Source organism: Orbicella faveolata, unplaced genomic scaffold (assembly GCF_042242905.1).
Source record: "Orbicella faveolata isolate gen_17 unplaced genomic scaffold, um_ofav_v1 contig_34, whole genome shotgun sequence".
Taxonomy (NCBI): Eukaryota; Metazoa; Cnidaria; class Anthozoa; order Scleractinia; family Merulinidae; genus Orbicella; species Orbicella faveolata.
The window spans coordinates 13,036,338-13,057,042 of NW_028301563.1; the positions used below are offsets into that span (position 1 = coordinate 13,036,338).

The 20,705-nt window shown below is 39.7% G+C and overlaps 1 long non-coding RNA gene across 4 annotated transcripts; it reads right to left on the reverse strand.

Moving 5' to 3' along the window:
* Nucleotides 1-10,686: 10,686 nt before the first annotated feature.
* On the reverse strand, nt 10,687-20,316 carry LOC149104864 (uncharacterized). Of its 4 annotated transcripts, none has more exons than XR_016201448.1 (6): nt 20,168-20,316; nt 16,883-18,582; nt 16,004-16,074; nt 15,360-15,447; nt 14,643-14,728; nt 10,687-12,840 (listed from the first exon to the last, which is right to left on the reverse strand). It is a non-coding gene; the product is annotated as an uncharacterized LOC149104864 (long non-coding RNA). The 4 variants fall into 4 exon arrangements; XR_016201449.1 differs by having other exon boundaries at nt 16,871-18,582; XR_016201447.1 differs by having other exon boundaries at nt 16,004-16,091; nt 16,871-18,582.
* Between the last annotated feature and the right edge of the window lie 389 nt (nt 20,317-20,705).

Below are 20,705 nucleotides of genomic sequence, written 5' to 3' on the forward strand. Positions count from 1 at the left end.
TATAGGACCATGTATGTGACTGTGTAGTACTAGGTAACAGCTTGTAGTGTGTGTGCTGACGGATGGCTATATGGGGCTGTTTGTGGCTTTGTGTGGTTATGAAAGGCTTTGTAGAGGAATCTCTGTTTAAATAATATTTGAATTATTAGGATAAGCCCTTCAGCTTCTGATCGAACTGCAAAAGTATTACTCTGAATATTGAAAGATCATTGCACAATTAACTGACTCGAGACATTTGAACGCGATCTATTAAATACTTCGTTTTTGTGTAATGCGGGTTTAAAGATTTAATATTTTACAGTTAACTTATGAACTCATTTACGCTCTTGGGCGGAAATATTGCAGTTTTTCAGAGGCAAAATCTCCAATTTACACCAGAAGGACTAAAACGTTCACCTCTTACTAAGTTTCATCATCATCTGTCCTCATGGCGCCATGGGACGCATAAGGCCTCACTAAGTTTAACTACCTCTTTAATCTTTTTGAGTCAAGTTGAGTCTAGCGTGACGCCTTCTTTACGCAAAGTTGTATCTAGAACGACTACATCAGCAAAGATTTAATAGCATGGCCTCGTGCGGGGGGAAATATGCGGGGCTATCTATGACTCTGTATGGATATCGTGTATAGATAGTTGTAGAGGCTGTGTATGACTTTGTATGACTAGGGCTGTGTATGACTTTCTATGACTAGGGCCGTGTATGACTTTGTATGACTAGGGCTGTGTATGACTTTGTATAGGCCTCCTCTGGGACCTTAAGTCGCCTAAAGTCGCCTTAAGTCGCCTTAAGTCGCCCTAAGTCACCTTAAGTCGCCCTAAGTCGCCTAAAGTTGCCTTAAGTTGCTATCGGTTACGCAATGTTAAAAAGGTTTCAACACACTCAAATTGCCCCTGTAGAAGGCTATTAGACTCGTAACTGTCATGTTAGGGTAAACTCAACTCTGACCCTATGGAGGAGGAAGCACGATGACCCAATGGTTGGTGCAATGGACCCCTATAGTCGATCATTACATTGTGTTCATACTCTCATAGTGCCTCTCTTCACCCAGATGTATAAATGGGTACTGGATATGGAACAGGGGGGGGGGGGGGCAGGGTGCAGCAGAGGTAACCTCGATAGTTGTGCTTTTAATTTTTTGAAACGAAATTTTCGTATGTGAGATATTTGCTTAGTAATAAAGTTTCAACCTTACTTGGAAACACTGCAGGCTTTTTTTTCGCATACGGTAAGCGAAAACTGCTTTTTCAGCCGTTCAAAGTTGGCTGGTTAAGCCCAAAATTGGCGGCCATCTTGGCGCGGCCAAAACAATCTAGTGACGTCACTGGTTGTATTACTCTCATTCCGCTCTGAAAATTTAGAGTGATTATGGGAGAAGAGAATACTGTTCGAAGCCCCCAAAAAAACATCTTAAGGACATCTCAGAGCTGTAAAGCAGATAATAAAAGTAGCCTTAGACATGAAGAGGTGGAGAGTCGATCCTGGGGCTTTCCAGTCTATTAACTGGATATTTGCAGGATATTTTATGTAAGCAAGCAAACGAGTGGGAGTTCTTAGATCGCAAAACGATCGGGACTCTTGGTGAAATGGCCACCACTCAATTAAACAATATCTACACTCATAAAGTAAAAAAGACATGAAAACAAGAGAAAGCGGCTTTTGAAAATATTATCCGGACTGCTGCTGCACGAATCGCAGCAACAACGCCTCGAGTTTCGAGTCGCTTCGCTTCGAGGAAACCGGACGCTTTGTGAGTTTCACTGCGGATGAGATTGTGCTACAGTGACCTTTAGTTCAGTTGTATCTGCTACATCCTACAAGTTATCAAAACAGCAACAATTTAAGAAACCCTCTTCTTTTACGTGAGGGAGCGAATTTAAACTATAAAGGTAAACTAAGCTGCCATGACCCTACAGGTATGTTTTCAGGAAACAAGAGAAAGCGTGACAATGTCGGCGGCGAAAGGTGATATATGCAAATTAGTTCAAATTCTGTTTAATAAACCTTCGAAAGGAGTGTAAACTAGTGACGTTTAACGAATTGCTTTGAACTTGGATACTATTAAATGAAGATCGTAGACATACGTATGTGCTAAAGAACTCAAAGTAATCCATCGGCCATGAAATATTGCAGTTGGGAGATACGTGTAAAAGAGAAGCGAAATTCCCGCTTTGTTTACACTGATACGTGTGCGGCGATAAAGCAAACCCTGCTGCGGATCACAATTTTCAAAGATACATTTTGTCTACCACAAGAACTCTCACTTATTAGTATCATAAAAAGATGCCCTCTGTGTACAAAGAAGTACTCCACTCAAAGCTTGTGGACCGTTAATAACTTCGTGATTGTGCGGATGGCTGATGCGCCTACGGCTTTTACTGCAGTAAAGTTGCCGAGGATATATTCGAACCTTGTGTAATGGACCTTAGATAAACGTGAGAATCCAAATCTCAGAACCAGGCTGAAAACAGACGACGAATTATCGTGTTTAGGCTTTAGGACGTGATATAAAAGTTGCCACACTCGTCTTCGAAATCTCCAATCGAGTACTGTTCTAATCTGTAGCATTTATTTTGGTGAATCTACACTCTTTGGCGCCCTCCAACGTTCATGATATGTATTTCCTGTCAAGACTGGACAGAAATTACAAGGTAGAAAACTAGCAGGTATCGACAATATGAAGAATAAACTTGAATAAATCAAGTGAAAACAAGAGAGAATTTTGTTTCAGTGGCACTTTAACACTCGTTTCCAATGCATTGGAACCATCTAAACCCCTCTTAAAGGGCCCTAGTCAGCCACACCTTTGTTTTTGTTTACATACAAGAGGTTGGCTTTTATGCTTTATTCGGAGCATGTCAAAGCAAAGAAAATCACTGTGAAGCTACTAAAGATAAAGGGACATACTTTCAGGAACAAAACTTACAGTAAAGCAACAAGACTTTGCCTCACCATGCAATATCAATAATTTTGATGGCATCGAAAATAGCAGAGGCTGACTAGGGTCCTTTAAGAAGCTGAAGACCCGACAATTACAAGGCCGTGGCTCCCTTATACATAAAAAAACCCTAATATTATTATAGTCTTGCACCTCTCTAGCCCCCATGTTAGCAGGAATAATTTCTACATGTGGACAATACTTAAATAGGAATGACAATCTGATGTATACTCTCTCACAGATGGCTTTTTATTTCTATTAAGTTTTCTTTTTTTTTTTTTTTTTTCTTGTATTTCATTGTAAAAGAGTTAATAATTAAGATGACACTCTGTGCTGTCATCAGGAAATATATTAAATGTGGAAGGATATAACAAATGACTATACTGCAATAACTTCATTTAAGCTTATCGATTTTTGTAGGATATTTCTGAATCAAATCTTCCGAAGACCTACAGTGTATAATTAATAAACAACAACAGTGAGAGGTGTTCCAGATCCTCTAGATGAAAAGAAAAAAAACACAACGATTTCTGGGTTAAGGCTGAATTCTTTCTAGTCACTTTTACACTGAGCAGTAAAAATATGGTCATCCAAAGTCAATTGAACCGAATTGAGTTTACACTTTAAATACTTTACTTACCCAGTGTAAAAGAGTGACAAAAGTGGGCCATTTCTCCAGCAAAAATCATTGTTTGCATTTTACTTCCACATTCGACCAACTGTAAACGTTTGAATTTCGTAATTGGACGAACCAACTTGCAGCATAATGTTTATCTATCCTTTTCGTACACATGATGAAGCCAGGTATTCACATAATCTTATACACTTTACGTGGACTGCGCTACTGTTACTATCGAAAGCTATGGTACAGAAAATTATCTGTGATCAACTCTCAGTAAACATGGCCGCCAGGGGTATGTTTGGAACACGTGACTTAGTTTGGCCCCGTGACTAAGTACGCGAGCTCACGCGACCGACTCGCACTCACGCGAGTATGATTACTCCGACAGGCGTTTACAAAAGACAAGAAAAAAAACTAAACGCCAAACTAATACTCTCCGAAATATTTGAAGACAGTAATTTATTATCGGGTGATTTCAAATCACCCGAACACTTAGCAAGAGAACTCGAGTTTTCGTGGCACAGATATCTTGTCTCTTTGAAGCACGGAAACCAGTTAGCGAAGCAAGGGTTACTGGGAGAATCAAAATGGCGGAGACCAGTGTGTCTGGTATCGATGTATCAATTTCTAGTATTTCGTTGTGAAAATGTCGTTCTGGGCATTTTTAATTTCTCAGGTGGAAACTAGTGAAAGTTTGGAAGGTGTATTTCCTGGTGGTCTGATCAACAAACCTTCTAAAAAGAATCGATTCACTGTATAAACTGCCAGGGTCATCAAAGTTTTCTGGAACCTGACAGGTAGTTGGTGAAATTTGACAGGAAGTGTTCTTACGAAGGAACTTAGCATACGCTACTCATTATGGTATTGGAATATTTTGTCTGACTGAGGCAGGAGAGCATCAGATCGATTGGGTCCCTGAAAAGGACTGAAATTGACATTGGAGATGCCAAAAATGGCAGATAAGTCTACCAAGATAACCATTTTTATAATTTGGGAAGCATTGTAAAATAAATGCATGTAAAGGAGCTAAATTAATTTAAATTCCCCTGTTGTTTGAATAATTGATGGAAAATATACAAACACTTCAAATTAAATCAAGATATCTTAAATTTAAATTTTTTGTGACTGTGAATATATTTTTATTGGTTTTGTTTGATTTTTTTATTGTGATATCTTCACTAATATTCATGCTACCTTGCTGGTGTCTATTGTTATTATTATTCTTATAGTAGTAACAGTTCAGTGTTGTCGTAATCCTTTCTTTAATAGTATTTTTCTTAATGGTTTGAAATCTGGCCCGGGTCGTTCGAAAGCCGGTTAGCGCTAACCCAGGTAATATATTTTTTTTGAAGAGAAATATCTTTCACTGCTTATGGTTGTGTAGTTTTAAAATGAATCAAACTCAAAACTGAAAGGCAAACAACATAAACAGAAAACTGGACTGAAAAGTTACAAAAAATGAAAGTAATCAAAATTCCCTCCAATGCTGGATTAGTTTAATCAGGCTTTGAACAACCCAGCCCTGGATATTTGAGACTGTGGTGACTTAATTATGTACCAGTATTGGTACAATATTGGTTTATTGCAAGAGATATATGGAGAGACTGTTGCTAAGTTTGAATTTATAGCACTCGAATGAAATAAAGTCTCCCCAGGTCACCTTAAGTCGCCTTAAATCGCCTTAAGTCGCCTTAAGTCGCCTTAAGTCACCTAAAATCGCCTTAAATCGCCTAAAGTTGCAATGTTTTTTCTGCCAATTTTGCTTAAGTCGCCCAAAGTCGCCTTAAGTTACAGCGACTTAAGGTCCCAGATTAGGCCTTTGTATGACTAGGGCTGTGTATGACTTTGTATGACTAGGGCTGTGTATGACTTTGTATGACTAGGGCTGTGTATGACTTTGTATGACTAGGGCTGTGTATGACTTTGTATGACTAGGGCTGTGTATGACTTTGTATGACTAGGGCTGTGTATGACTTTGTATTACTGGGGCTGTGTATGACTATGTATGGCTATCGTGTAGAGATAGCTAAACGCTTTAGAAAAGTAAAACAAGTTCGTATAGTGTGATCGTCCGGGTGAGGGTAGTTCTGAGAAGAACTGCTGTTGGTGACTGACGTTTCGACAACCTGAGCGGAAGTCATCTTCAGAGTCAAGTGAATAGTTTTTGTCAGTCGATGATGTTATAAGTCTGGTCCGTTAAGGTAGCCGAACACAGTTTTCAATAGCATATGCCTAATTCACCATTACTTTTAAGCTATTTATGCTTTAGCATCCGTTTTTTTTGCAAGAGTCAAGGTTAACCACAAAAGGGTTTATTCTCGCATTTTGGCTAAGGTGTGTGCTGTTGCCATGACAACGGGGCTGGTTAAAAACAAGGCTTAAAAAATGGTTTTTGTTTGTTTAAAAAAAAAAATGCCAGTCGTTAGATTTTTTTCATCATTTGCCCACTACGAATTGACATTAAATCCCTTCTGTCAACAAAAAGATTTTGACATAGGCGATTTTCGTAATTCACCGTAAATCGTTTTCACTGCATGTTCTGTATTATTAAAAATTCCCTCTGTCAAAATTGAGATTTTTTGCGATAGATTATTCACGTGGTTTCAGAACTGTTTTTTTTTTTTTTTTTTTTTTTTTGCCAAATTTCTTGAAGTTCTAACGACTGGATCGTTAGAAATCGGCAAGTTTCGGCAAAAGCAATCGGTCTCAATTTTTCGAGCAACTGCGCATGCGCTGCATTTAACTGGGTTCTTTTGGTAACAAAGAAAAAGCTGAGAATTGCTGGGCTCTCTGCATCATTACCTTTTCTAACATATCCTTGTAATAAAAGACTAAAGCCATCAATACACTGCGTTCAATGATAGAGAAAAATAGCGCAAATAGTGCGGGTGTTGAGTAAATAAAATGATCGCTCTATTGACGGCATGTTTGTTTTTGCAATCCTTGTGCGCGCGCTGAATTGCATCAGCAGAGGCGCACGCGAAAACTGTGTTCGGCCACCTTAAACATGATTGGTCAGTCTAGCCATGACGGTATTGGCTAAAAGACTCGTGTAAAGTTTGTCATCAGTCATTGGTGGGTTTCGATCCGTTTATTGTTAGTAAAATTGGTCGGGTTTTGGTCCGTCTATTGTTAGTCAAATTAAGTCGGTCTGTTGGAAGTCCGTTTGTCGGTTTCGTTTCCGTCATGGATAAGTCGTTTGTAAGGCGCCGGTAGTTGTTGTCATCTGTTAAGTGGCGTTTGTTCTAGGTTGGTGTGCCAGCTTTCCAGAGTCAGTCGTTGAAAATAGTTTGTACTGTAGGTTAAGCACTGAGCAGAGTCCCAGTCAATGTTGTGGTTTGTCAGTTGATGATGTACAGCAATGTGATTGTTGGCATCACCATTTCTCGTGGCTCGTTTGTGTTCAGTCAGTCTCGTGTTAAGGTTTCTCGGCCAGTCTCACCAATGTAGGAAGCCTGGCAGTCGGAGCATTTGATCTTGTAAACTGCTCCCTGTCTGTTGTTAGGTTCGTCTCTGGCTTTCACGTTGGTCAGTAAGTGTCTTAACGTAGTTGTGGGTTTGTGGGCTACACGGATGTTGTAGGGCTGTAGGATCCGTGAGATGGTCTCAGAAGTGCCCTTAATGTAAGGTATATTCACTGTAGTGACAGGCGTTGGGTTCCTGTTCGCTCCAGTAGGTCGGTAAATATTTCGTCTAACAAAGTCAGCGTTGTAGTTGTTTTTGTGAAAAACCCGTTCAAGGTACTGTTTTCGTCAAGTAAGCTGTCCGGTGTGTCACAAACTAGTTGCGTTCGTCTCGTGGCTTTGTGTGAAGTCGGGTTGTAGGATGATTCGTCAAGTAATCTGTCGGTATGCGTCGGTTTTCTGTACACTGTCGTTCGCAGTTTTAATTGTCACGGCTTACCAAACAGTCTAGAAAAGGAAGTTTTCCATTTTCTTCGATCTCCTTAGTAAACTGGATGTCGGCGTTCTGTTCGTTAGGTGAGGGGGGCGTAAGGGTTTGCGGTGATGCGGTTTTGCGTTATTTTTGGTGCGGTTTTACGGAAATCTCTATTTTAAACTGCGGTATTGCGGTTTTATAAGACTAAGTGGTTTGCGGTTTTCGTAAATTTTGGATCGCGGTAATCGGTAAAAAAGAGTCTGCAGCCGTCTCCGCTTTCCAGTTATGACAGTTATTACTCGGATCGATGACTTTTGATCTCTTGTTTATGTTTTGCAAGGGACCATTGTTGTGTAAGCAAGCCTTGTTGTTTGTAATTTCCACTTTTTCCAGTTAATAATTGGTATGATTAACCATTTTATCCAATGACACGTCGACCTTGTTCACTTTCCGGGCTGGGAATCTTTCGCTCAGATTTTCTTACAGTATTTGCCGTGGCCTCGTGCGGGACAATGTCTGCCGAGCAAGAAGAAGTGGTTATGAGGATGGTCGGGACGAGATGATGTTACTTAAAGAAGAGATTGGAAGCTCGGCGACGTTTCTTCTAGGAGCAAGAACTCGCTTCGGGAGAGTTACGACGCTTCAACAATCGTTTGCTTTACTGAACACTTCATGGGGCTAACTACGTTGTCTTCGGGTTACTCAAAATTCTTCTTGGAAATATTTTAAATGAAATTTAAGGTTGATTCAGTCGAATTGCGACATAAAATGGGTGTTCCGAACTCGTATTCGGGATATTTGACCTTGAAAACTATCATCTTGACGAATTTTCACCAAAAAAAAACTCGAGGAAAGCTTGCGTTGTGTAACATTCGAGTGGTTTCCAGTGCTGAAGTCGTAAACATCGAATTTTTTTCAATTGGGTAACTCAGCAGTATTCGTGCGTGCGCGAGCGCTCTTATATTAGTTCCACAGCAGCATAACGAAGTCAGTGCCACGGACGTGTGTCAATGATTGACCTTTTCAGTACGGAGTCATAAAAGTCGTCGATACTCGTCAGAGTGCGTGATGATAAGATCAGTTATAATATTACAGTATTATTTTATGAGTGCGATGATCATACGTTGATTAACATTAACCTACACTTTTATCAAACTAAATAGGGTCCTATTTCTAATGGATGGCGAACTAGAAGTAATGATGGCAGTACCGTAGCACATTTGTAACTACGGTTTCGGTATTTTGGTAAATTTCCACGCGGTATTGCGGTTTTTTACGTTTTTTTACGCGGTTTTGCGGTTTTCGGACCCCCCTTACGCACCCCTCTTAGGTGGTCGTGAAAATCGTCAATTTCGTCTTTGTGAACGGCGGTAAAGGTGTCGTCAACGTAGCGTAACCAAAGCGGTATCGTTTGTCGGCAAGTTGCAAGGGCGCGTTCCTCCACGTGTTGCATCACAATTTCTGCGACAACAACAGAAACAGGCGAGCCCATGGTTGTTCCATGCAACCCTGTTATACAAGGACAACCAGAGAATCGATTCGCGAGACAACTGTGACCGGTTGTGGCCCTCTGTCACACAACAGCGTATTTTTGCGTGACAACGAGAGCCGAAACTGGATTGAATGATTTTTCTAGTTGATGATTAAAGTTACACTTCAAAACATACACTGCTGTTTATTTTTTCTTTTGTTCGAGCCCTTCCACGCAGGTGCAGGGGTAAACTACGCGGAAGGAAGCGTAGGGAGTGGGGAGAGCCTGTGCGCCTCCAGACTGATGTTAAGGTGCTCGCTACTGCGGTACCGAAGCCTTGTAAAACATTCAGCTAGGCCTTTTGTCGAGTACTTCGACGATTTAGTTAAAGACTCTAAAATATTAAGTTACTTCAATGACAAGCTAGATAAAATATGAGACACCCTGGGAACAGGCAGCGACGAAATATATAAGGGATATTAGGGAAGGTATACCGGGGGAGGGGGGCATCGCGAGTAAATTTATGAGGGAACGCAAGGGTCAACAATGTACGGCTATGGTACTGGAGGAGACCCGATCGGGAACACCGGGGGAAGACACGAAGTCGCCTACGGAACGCACGGAAATTATAAAGGGAGCTATATGGAGAATCACATCAGATGTTAAAGAAAATGCGGAGGGATCACACAGTTACAGACTATTACATGCATGTGGGACTGCAAGTGCAAGGCTAACGTAGAGGGGAGCCCACTGAGAAACCATGAAAGAACGCACACGTTACGTATGTCGGAACGCACAGGGGAGGGCCAGAAAAAACAAAACCGAAAGGGGAAACGGAAGGAAAACCACGTCGAATGAACAAGAAACGTGTAGAGTAATGTACAAAGAAATGTACCATTGAGCGTATATGAAACGCGCGGTGTCACAAACAAGTAAGGTATGGCGAATATTGCAGGGACCCTCCGGAAAACCATCAAGGAATTCATTGAAAAACGAAAGGAAAAATGAACCAAAAACACGAGGAAACACTGGGAGCGCGCGTCGAGATGAATTAAACGATTCGCACAATGAACGAATGTAACGAATGAGAAAGCACATGGGGGACCCACAGTGAATGCACAGAGATCACTAGGAAACCGAAGGGGAAGGCCCCGGGTTGCGTATGGAGGAACGCATGGAACAACGTATAGCGAAACGCACGGGAAATAGGCAGGACGCAAAGTTTATGGACGCGAAGCATGCATAGGGAACAGATGACGAAATGCCAGTGGAAACCCATGGTGTAAGACATAAGCAAAGGTATTGGAAAACCCACAGCAAAGTATGGGTGACATATATAGCAAGGAACTCGGGGATGTGTATAGCTTAAAGCACAAGGAAATGCCTAGCCGAACGCAGGAAAATCCACGGCAACGCACGTGAAGCGCATAACAGGCCTAGGGAGGTCACGACGTAAAGGACGACCAAACACGTTACGAAACACACCATAAGTGAGGGAGACCCACAGATGAATGAACGACTTTGTGTGTAGGGTAAAGCGCAGGGATTAGACGGAGAAACAGAAAGAGAAAGATAGGAAGAAATACACATGGGAGTGCAAGGTGAAAAGAACGATTAAAAGCTGTCTGGGATGCGAATGCAAAGGGTAAGTAAGTGGGAACTCACAAGGGAACCATGATTTCCAGTGGCTCCCTTCATTAAATGACAACACTTAAAAGTAATAAAGTTATACAAATATCAAACATCACACAAGGGGATAATTTAAAAGCCTTCAAAAACCGATCAATAACTCAGCTATCTTTATTTAACGAAATATGATGGCCACGTGAATCAGTCTTTACAAAGGTATTTACTTTTACGTATTACTGTCTTAACAAAGCCTAAGAATGCAAATTTCTAGAGTGAAATTGATAGTTTTGAAGTGACACAATAGTCTTGCGTAAGAATTTAAGTCCGTGAAAATATGCGGTGACATTTTTGTCAGTGATTGGTTCAAGTTTGTAATCAATATTCATGACTACTTGTGAAATTTGCACTCAAACCAAATACTTGGTCATATTGTGAAGACGTGGATTTATGTACTCCTGGTGATGTCGGATCTGGCCATGTTCTTCCTTTGAAGAAGATAACGCAGGACGAGATTGAAGATTCAAAATAATAATGGTGAGAACATTTTTTAATCTTGCTGCTCTTCACCGAACGAAACAATTCTTCGCTCGCAATTTTCTTAATTTTTCGAGCTGCACATTGCTTCGTACCGTAAACCAGATAGCCACAGTTTTGCAAAGGCTGGGAAGAAACGTTTCAGTAAAGGGTTAATAAGAAATAATTTTAGACAAGTTTTTAAGATGTTTGAACTGAATTTGTTTGATATTTTCTGTTCTTCTCGTTGCGTGTTGCTCCCGGAAAATTGAAAACCGTTACCACGTGCAGTCGGTTCATACGAGCTTTGGTCGCTGCTCGCCCTGGTAGTAATGGTGTATCTTGGAAATGAATTTGACCCGAGAAAAAGCTAATGTTTCTCATTATTTTCTTCTTTTCAGGAGAGGAAATGGCCTAATGGCGAAGAGGGATGGTATGACGACCCGGCGAACGAAAGAAGAGATAGAAATTTCGCGAGGTGGCAGTATATTTGAAGCTTTCGTTGTAAGGATTGTTTCGAATGACTGATATATATTTTTTAATACCTAGCCTTGGTAGCCATCATTTTGGTCGAAATGATTTCAGGAAAAATTTTAAGTGGATCGACAACGTTGACTTACGCGCGTGTTAAAGACTTGTACTTGTAGACTTCTGGGATGGCGATGTGGTCATTTCCAGATTGCGGATTCTTCATTGACATCCAGGCTTCCAAGAAGAGTCGCTCGTGAAAGTTGGCCTCGTGTCCAACAACTCTGACATTTCCCTCATTTATTTTGTGGTTGTTTTCGAGGACATGGCAGGAGATCTTGGAGCCATGGTCGAACATAGAAACAGCCCTTTTGTGTTCTGTAATCCGAGTTTTCAGTGATCGTTCCGTTTGACCGTAGTATACAAACTGCAGCTGGTGCAACTGATTTTGTACACTGTGCCAGTTTGTGGCCGGTCAACCTTTTCTTGAGCCTTCGGTCGCGGGAACAAACTGTTCACAGTCTCTTCTTGGAAGCCTGGGCCGGGTTGTTCAAAACCCGATTAAGCTAACCCAGGATTAGCGCGAATTTTGATTTGAGTTTTGTAACTTTTCGGTGAGGTTTTCTGTTTATACTGTTTGTCCTTCAGTTTTGAGTTTGACTAAGCTCAAACTACACAAAACGTAAGCAGTAAAAAACATTTTTAAGCAAGAAAAATAAATACTTCGGTTAACTTTTAATCCTGGGTTAGCGTTAACCGGCTTTCGAACAACCCGGCCCTGGATTTCAATAAAGGATCCGCAAACTGGAAATGACCACATCGCCATCCCAGAAGTCTACAAGTCTTTGGCACGCGCATAAGTCTCGCGCTACGTTTTCTTGAAACTTCACGCGGAATTTTCCTCCGCGCGCGTTCGACGTACAGTTTTTTGAATCACGCGTACTAACGTTAGTATTTCAACTGATGAAGGCTCGAGCACCAGCCGAAACGTCTTGAACAAAACATAAAAAAAAAATAGTTAGTGTCAAACCATTATCTTACAATGTTAACTCTTGACTACCACTACTCTATTTTTAGATACCAGACAATTTGAGAGTAATTCCAATGCCTTCTTTTGACTCTTGAGTTTTATATTGTAAAATCACTAATACCAGCTCCGCCCTAACAATCTTGTCGCAAGAAACTCAATCGAGATAAACTTTGTCTGGTAAATCTACCTTACATTTAAAACGCGATCCACTGAAGAAACATCTAAACGAAGTTCTTTGCTTTGCTTTGTTTCTTTCCATGTTAATGTCGCTGCACGTACACTTGAGATGGCAGGCTGAAAGAAAGATAAATAAAACGTCCAATTAACAATGGGTATACTGACACCCAAAGAACAAAATATACATGAAGTGTATTCTGGACTTGAGTTTACAGTTTAATTCTCTCATTGGGAATGCACTCGTTTGGTTTTATCATCATCATAGAAATACACGGAGTTTACATAATGATATCAAGAACAACTTAAAACGCGGACAAGCAGCAACACGAAATAAATGGCACCGGCCAAAATATAGCATTCTAAAATTAACCTTTACTTCCAACGGCAAAAAATGTTCCTGACTAAACGAGCAATATTAATTTTTGCATTTTCTTCCTGAGGAATAATTTATGCGTGCTTAATAGACTAGTTCGTTCTAAGAATTTGGTGAAATATCAAGACAATATAGTCAAGTTCATAACCTTTCTTCTCATTGCTTTGTCCTTATTCAGAGTTCTTAGTCAAAAAACAAATTCTCCGTACTGGTTTTGATCTATCTAGACAATTCCTTTTTGAGATTACTCTCGGCATGTATATCCTCTTCACTGTTTCTTCATGATTATGTTTGAGAATGTCAGGAGAAATTTTAAGCTTATCACACACGAGACTTAATAGCTAAGGAAGCATTGATACATGAACCGGAAAGCAATTGGTTGTTGATCCAATTAGACCTATTGTCTCGAAATTTGAATAATCATCGACAACAGTACCTCGGACCCTAGTCAGCCTCCGCTATTTTCGATGTCATCGAAATTGTTGATATTGCATGGTGAAGCGAAATCTTATACATGTAGCTTTACTGTAAGTTGCGTTCCTAAAAGGACGTTTAATTATCTGCAGTAGTTTCACAGTGATTTCCTTCGTTTCGACATGCTCCGAATAAAATATAACAGCCAAACTCTAGCATGTAAACAAAAACAAAGGTGTGGCTGACTAGGGCCCTTTAAGGGGCCCAAGAACAGATTTAGGCGCGCCTTCGCGCGCGTTGCTGAGGAAGTGAAATTTCACTTCCAGTGCCTGAGCCTGGGAAATTAAAACAGTTCCATAGCTTTTAAGTTCAGTTACAGTTTAGATGTTTTTTTCTATGTGTTTCACAAAAGTACAGTCAAACAAAATCAAAATAAGAGAAAAACAGAAAAACACGCGCAAAAGAAGAGTTATCTTCGTGTGGCTTTTGTGTGCTTCGTTTGAAGTTATCAAAGTGCCCCTGATAGAGGGAACTGCGCACGCGCTATAAGGCTACTTCCGGTAGATATTGGCGACACTTCCGGTTTTAGAAAATATTGCAGATTTTTCAATACCTTGAATCTCTGTCAAAATCTAACCTTATACATGTAGAAATGAAACAAAATCACAGCGAAATGAGGATTTAAATCAAAATATTAAATCAATGAAAAAATCTCGATAGAGTAATATGCCTAGAGACCTTTGCATTTTTGGAATTAGTCACATGATCATGGGCCTGGCTTGATGACATCATCACTGATGTTACGGATCATGAAAAGGTTAAAACAAATGAAATAACTCTGAACTAACCAAAAAATGGGCAGGTTATAAGACAACTAATTTTCCCTAGCAATGGCTCAAAAAGATCAATTATTATAGGCCCTTACTGAATGTTTGTATAACCTAACCCTGAAGGGCTAGGGTATCCAGTTAGCCATATAACAAAGGTTTCTTGAAATATCTTAACAGTGAAATAACATCTGTGTTCAAATAAGTTCTTTGCTTGTATTGTGTAAAGTTATTCCTAGTAAAGGTACTATCAAGGGATTAAAAACCTACATGTGGCTTCCTTTAAAAAGAAAATTGTGACTCACCTTACAAGGAATCTAATGTCTCAAATTGATTCTTTTTCCTCTTGAGCCCCAGCAAAGCTTTTATTTTTCCTTTTCTTTTTTTGCATCTAGTTAGAAACAAGAAATGTTTTAACCTTTGTGACAACCTTCATCTCTTTATTTCAAAAACCACACAATTAAAAGTAAACCATCACATTTTTTACATAATATTATTTTTAACCCTGTAGGGGTAAGTTTTGACAACGAAGGTAAGGTTAAGTCTGCATCAGGCCAAGTGATGCAAATCACCACAGCTTCCACTTGGATGGGATACTAGTGTCACAGGGTTAGCATCCAGTATTAAATACACCCAGTACCCATTTGTACACCTAGGTGGAAAGAGGTAGTGTGAGAGTAACATGTCTTGCTCAAGAACACAGTGCAGAGACCCTAACCATTGGTTTAAACCCAGATCGCTTGACTTGTAGTCCAGTACACTAACCATGTAATTAAACCACTGTGTCCTTCCTCCCACAAAACAATCCTCTTAACAACAATACCCCTGCCATTGTAGTCTTAGGGAACACCTTACCCCTGAAAGGCTAAGTTATGCAAACACATAACAACAATTTGTTTAAATAATCGAACAGTTGTGAGACAATCGATTGATCTATATTCATTTTAATTTTCTGCCTAATTTGTGCTCATTATTATTATTTCTAGTAGATGATACCAGACATAGAAGAAATTGTGACTGACCTACTGAGGGATCCAATGTCTCAATTTGATTCTTTCTCCTCTAGAGTCTCAACATAGAGCTCTTTTCCTTGCTTTTCTGTTTTTTTATCTAGCGAGAATTTAAACTGCAAATGTTCTAACCTTTATGGATTTCCTTGATCTATTACTGTATGTTTTACAAACTACACAATTAAAAATTAGTCATGAATCAAATTTCTAAAGTTTCAACCCTACTAGGGGGAGTTGCGATGATGAAGGTAAGGTAAAGTCTGCATCAGGCCAAGTGATCCAAACTACCACACCTTATCCCAGTTTCTATAGCATCAACTGATAAGGAGTCTTTCTACTCGCCCTTCACCCCCCCTCCCCCTTTAAATGGGATGCTAGTCTGTTGCAGGGTTAGGCCCAGTATGAAATTCAATCAGTATCTATTTGTATATGATTGGGTGAAGGGGGGGGGGGGGGGGGGGGGGCACTGTGAGAGTTACAAGTGAGTCATGTCCAAGAACACAGTGCAATGCAATAGCTGAACAGTGAAACAATAACATTTCTATTTGTTTTAATTTTCTGCCTGCATCATGTTCCATTATTCTTAACACAGCTACATGCAAAATCGAGTAACTGATAACTTCTGCAACAAAACACAAAGAAACGCCAAGTCTCACCTGATATGGGATCTACTGCTGCAATATGGATCTTTCTCAGCACACAGCCTTCTGGTTGTTATGAATTGTATCTAGTAAGAAATGGGAACTGTAACAACGGTTACCATTTAAGTTTTACAAATTACAGAATCAAAAATAAGTAATCAGAGTTTTAAGGTTTTAACCCTACTAGGGTGGGTTTGGACTATGAAGGTACATGTACAGTTGTAAGGTAAAGTCTTCATCGACCAAGTGATCTAAGCCACCACAGCTTATCCCAGTCTTTGCTGCATTAGATGATCTTGAGTGGTTCTACTCCAATGGGATGCGAGTCTGTCTGTTTCAAAGAACTACACAGTTGATTTTTAGCAGTGTGAACCCTACAAGGGCAAGGTTCGACAAAGAAGCTAAGGTTAAGTCTGCACCAGGCCAAGTGATGCAAACCACTATAGCTTATCCCAGTCTCTGTGACATAAGTGATAATGAGTGTTTATGAACTACTCCCCCATGGGATACTAGTCTGTCAAAGGGTTATCACTCAGTATTAAGTTCACCCAGAACTCATTTGTACACCTGGGTGGAGAGAGGTATTGTGAGAGATAAGTGTCTTGCCCAAGAAAACAATGCAGAGACCCTACCAGTTGACTCAAAATCAGATTTCTTGATCTGCAGTCCAGTGTGCTTAACATTAGATTACTGCATCCCTCCTCCCACAGAAGAATACTCGTCAATAACAGCAGCCCAGGTATTGCAGCCTTGAGGAATTTTTGTACAGCCTAACCCGAAGAGCTAAGGCATAGTATGGCCACATAACATCAGTTAAAATATCCCACCTACATTGTGTCATATTCCTAATACATGAAACCAAACACAAAGAAACTCACGTACTTTGTGACTTACTTATATGGAATCTGATGTTTCAATGTGATGCTTTCTGCTAATATTGAGTCTCAGCACATCAAATGTCTCGTCATTAGCTTTCATTGTTGCTGGTCTGTTTTGAATTTACATATAGTAAGAAACAGGAAATGTTTATGACAGCCTTCATCTCTTAAGTTTTACAAACTACACAATTAAAAATGAGTCATAAGCTTCTTTTAAAGTTTCAACCCTACTAAGGGAGAGATTTGACAATGAAGCTAAAGTAGAATCTATGTCAGGCTAAGTGATCCAAAACACTACAGCAGCTTATGCTATTTCTTTGAAGCATACTGTACATGTCAAATGATAAAAAGCACTTCGTCTCCGCCCCCCATCCCCCACCCCCTTGATAAGATACTAGTCCATGTACAGGTAATGGGAACCCCCAGCATTGAATTCACCAAGTACCAATTGCACACCTGGGTGGAGAGGCACTGTGAGAATAAAGTGTCTTGCCCAAAAACAAACCAAAGACTGCTTCATATGCAGTCCAGTGTACTGACCATTACATGTAGATCACCACTGTGTCTCTTCAGTTCCACAATAACAAATGTTATAACTACATGTAAGTAACATGAAGCTAAATGGTCAAGGAAGTTTAATTATACTTAAAGAAATTAATTTGGGTTCCTCCTCCCACAAATGAACCCTCAACAACAACATTATAAGCAGCACGGCTAGGTTATCTGTAGTCACAAACATGGAACAAAAGATTCTTGAAATAGCTGAACAACATTGAAACAACCAGTACCCACTTTATTTCATTTTTGTCTGCATAGTGTTATTAGTTCTTGTGCAGGTACAGTGTAGCAAAAATAATAATATTTATAACCACTCCAACCCTCCAGATAAGGTGGAGTATTTTTAGGATTTCTCATGGGTATCATTTAAGTCAATTTTGTTTTATTTCACTTTTCCCTAAAAAGTCAAAAGCTGAAATTTCTCAAGTTTTTTCAGCTTTTTGCTGTTTTCATAGGAAAATGTCAGATGCACTGGTTACATGGTAATTTTTTAAGTATAGTCAGTGGACCCTCTGTGATGCCATTTTGCAAAGTCCATTAGCAAAGAAAATACACAAAGCACAACAGGATACTTACAGTAGTAAACACAAGCAATCATGATTTTGGCCCAATGTTTGCATAGGTTGAAGTCCAAACAAAACAGACATTTTACAACTTTTGGTATGATGTGATGTGTGCTTTTAATTAACATTATTAAATACGTCAAATGTATATTTAATAGCATATTTCTAATTGTATATGGACCAAAAACTTAATGATCCGTAAGCCCACGGAAGCATGCACTCCATCTTTATCCACTACATTGCAGTCCCAACACCTACAGACAGCCTGTCACTCAGAAAATAATTCATTTATCCCTTGCATATCTACATTGTATGCGTTTGTTTCTTCTCGCTCGCTAAATTAGTGTTGTTTTATCTTAACATGTCCATTAGGTCCCTTTATCATAATATTCTCCTCTTTGGTATCATTCTACATTTATTTAAAGCAAGCTTTCTTCTGTGGCTTTGTTTTGAAGAAGAAACTCATTAAAAAAGCTACTTTAATAGCTTTTGCTATCACTTGCCTACCAATAGTAGTTTCCATGTTGATATCATCATGTCTTGTCATGAGAATCTAGGCTCCAGACGTGTGAGTTTCAGTTTGATGTGTTTCATTCTGTGGGAACAAACCATGTACATGTACATGTATGAGGTGACCATTAACTGCATTACATACATTCATTTGACATTTGTAATTTAAGTCTAAGTGATTACACAAACTTTCATACTCTACATAGCACCTGTTTTGTATATTGTACTCTGCGATATAGGAATTATTGTACAGTCAAACCTTGATTATCTGTACCTCAATTATCCGGATTTCTCGATTATCTGGACTTTTTCTCTAGTCCCAATTTTGTCAGGAATATTTATTAGTCATGATCAAGATCCGTAGCAATAATTATTCTTTTGAAAACTATAGCATCTATTGCTTTTAAAGAGCAAAAGCAGCTTACACACGTCGTAACTAATGAAGAATACTTGAATGAGTTCTGATTGGCTAGGTGTTGAGTGGGTCAAGATGGACAGTAGACCATATTGTTTCCCAAATGATTTGTAAAGTGTTTCTTCACGATTAAATGTTGCTTTATTTAAAAAGTTTTGTTCTTCATTAATATCCATATTTTTGATTATCCGGAGCCTCGATTATTCCGACTATTTCGTCTAGTCCCAAAGAGTCCGGATAATCGAGTTTCGACGGTAGCTATATCAAATAACTCATCATTCATTGTGCAGTCACTTGGGCGTCCACCTGTATATCCTGTCACAACTAAATTTTGTAATTGGATAATGGATTCACACACCACTTACTTGTGCCTTACTGGCTTTATTCTCAGTGTTTCCTACAGTGTTAAAAATCTATCGAAAACACTACCAAGTGTTTTTGTTTAAAAGAGGTTTATACTAAAGACTTTGTCACTGATGGGGTTATTAGTAATCAACCGTGTTCTACATCCTTGTCCGACTTGAAATTACACTCGTGCAATAACACCCTGAATTGTGCTCCACTCAGTCCAATTACATATGGCTTATTGACCAAGCATGAGGTCAAGATGACTTGATATTGGTCAAGCTCTATTTTTGCATGTTTACGGTCCAAACCAGAGTCAAGGTCTGTAAACAAACAAAAAAGGAACAAGGCCAATATTCAGCGATATTCACTGAACATGTTAAGTGGGTATATGAGTTATTATATGTGATAAGGAACAATTTTATCCTGTGGGACACAGTGCATAACCCCCACTGGCAAGATAGTGCCATTTTGCCTGCTGGGGTAGCCAATGCAGGATTATCAGATTCAGGGAATTGTAATAATTTGATTAGAAGGATAACATCAACAATTTACAGGGAGTTTCATTAAGGGCCAAGCACTGGGCAAATTGACCGGCTACATGTGAGGATGATTTTGCCTGCCTGGTTTAACCATCTAGAGGAAAGTTTTTCTTTAATATAAAGAAGTTTTGCCCACCTGTGGAAACCAGTTGCTCTATCTCCTGGTGAAAACTTTAATGAAAGCCCTACAATTTAGCTTTCAGCTGGATTCAAAAATATGCTCAGCTGTTTGCTCTTGGGCGCTATTTGTCCCGATAAAATGTTAAATTTTATTGCCATGTGCTCAAATTCACCTTCTAAAAACGCTTCCGTCTTCTGACATTATTCTGGAAGTTCCTTTTCAATTTGAAGGACTAAATCTTACTTACCGCAATATAAGACCAAGCCACAGAAGAGCAGATAAAAACAGAAAAACACCAAAATGTCTTATCTTGCAAGACACTTCATCCGCCATGTTTACGATGATACTGTGCTTTCACCGCAACATCATTCCCAGGGTCCTCTCTCTAGCTCTCGAGGTAGACAGAGAACCCTGGGAACGAGGTCGCCTCAACCGGATGGGGCATTAAGATGTGACGTCACGTATTTTCTACCTTGGCAGCTCATAGAAAAAGTCAGGGTACCCGTCAAAAGCGGGGGTAAAGTTAAGAGGTAAGGATATACCATACCATTGGGAGCTAACCCTAAACAGGCCAATCCCCTCTTTTTGAACTGCCCAAAAGATGATCCCCAGGTCGGCATTGCAGTTCAGACAATACATAGAGGATATTACACGGAGGCGAGAAGATATGAATTTTATGTTCGAGTGGCAAGAACAATATCTCACGAGTGAGCGAAGCGAACGAGTAAGATATTGTTCTTGCCACGAGAACATAAAATTCATATCTTCGAGCCAACGTGTAATGT